Source organism: Triticum urartu, chromosome 7 (genome assembly GCF_003073215.2).
Source record: "Triticum urartu cultivar G1812 chromosome 7, Tu2.1, whole genome shotgun sequence".
Taxonomy (NCBI): Eukaryota; Viridiplantae; Streptophyta; class Magnoliopsida; order Poales; family Poaceae; genus Triticum; species Triticum urartu.
The window spans coordinates 431,409,451-431,410,852 of NC_053028.1; positions in this window are offsets into that span (position 1 = coordinate 431,409,451).

The following is a 1,402-nucleotide window of genomic DNA, read 5'->3' on the forward strand; positions in this document are numbered from 1 at the left end:
GGGCAGAGCTCCGGAACTCCTGCGAGGGCGTGCACGAGGTGCAGGCCATCGAGTACTTCACAGCCGGGTGCAGAGAAGGCACCCTCCTCAAGCACAAGCTCCTTTGCGACGAGCCAGAAACCCTCGACGAGCTGCTGATCATAGCGGACAAGTATGCCACGGCCGACTCCTCCATGAAGGCGGATATTCAAATCAGCACAACTGGCAAAGTGGCTCCTCAAGCTCCAAGAACTCCGGCGGCAGACGCCGGCCGGCGACAACAGCAGGGCGACAACAAGCGCAAGGCCCCGCAGCCGGCTTCCAGCAGCCGGCAGGTCGCGACCGTTGGAGCCCAGCAGCCAGATGAGCAGCCCCCGCCCAAGCGACAGAAAGGCGGCAAGCCAAACTGGTTGCCGGCCTTCTCCTATGAGCAGACCTTGGATGGACCTTGCAAGTTCCACAACGGCGCAAAGCCGTCGAATCACACCACCCGGAAGTGCCACTGGCTCACCAGGATCGCCAAGGGAGACGACCTCCTGCCTCCCCCGCCTGCTGGGCAGCCGCCTCCGCCTCCGCCCCAGCAGCCGGCTGTCAGGCCAGTCGGTGCAGTACAAGACGAATACCCTGAAGAACATAGAGCCTATGTGGTGTTCACCAGTGTGGCTGATGATTGACGCAGCAGGCGGCTGCAGCGACAAGAGGTGAATGCAGTAGCGTCGGAGACGCCAGAGTTCATGCACTGGTCTGAGAAGCCCATCAGCTGGAGCAGGGCTGACCACCTAGAAGTGATGCCGAGTCCGGGCTCCTATGCCTTGGTCCTGGACGCCACCTTTGCTACGGACAGACGATCCGCGCGTTTCTCGCGAGTTCTAATAGACTGAGGCAGCAACATCAATATCCTGTACAAGGACACCATGGAGAAGTTAGGAATCAAGCAAAGACAGCTTCAGAAAAGCCGAACTGTGTTCCACGGCATTGTTCCTGGGCTTTCCTGCTCGCCAATCGGCAAGATCCTGATGGACGTCCTCTTTGGAGACAAAGATCACTTCCGTAGAGAGCCTGTTTGGTTTGAGGTGGTGGATCTTGAGAGCCCATACCATGCGCTGCTTGGCCGACCTGCCTTGGCCAAGTTCATGGCGGTCCCCCACTACGCCTACCTCAAGATGAAGATGCCCAGTTCTAGGGGAATTCTAACTGTGGCTGGCGACTACCGGAAGTTGTCTGCTTGCGCAGCTGAGAGCAGTCAGCTGGCCGAGTCCCTGGTAATCGTGGCTGAGAAGCAGCTCCTTGAGCGAGTTGTGGCGATGGCCGGCAAGCAGCCTGAGGCATCGCCCAACCCAAAAGAGTCGGAGGCTGAGGGTTCGTTCAAGCCGGCCAAAGAGACAAAGAAGATTCCCTTGGATCCGGAGCACCCAGAGAGGTA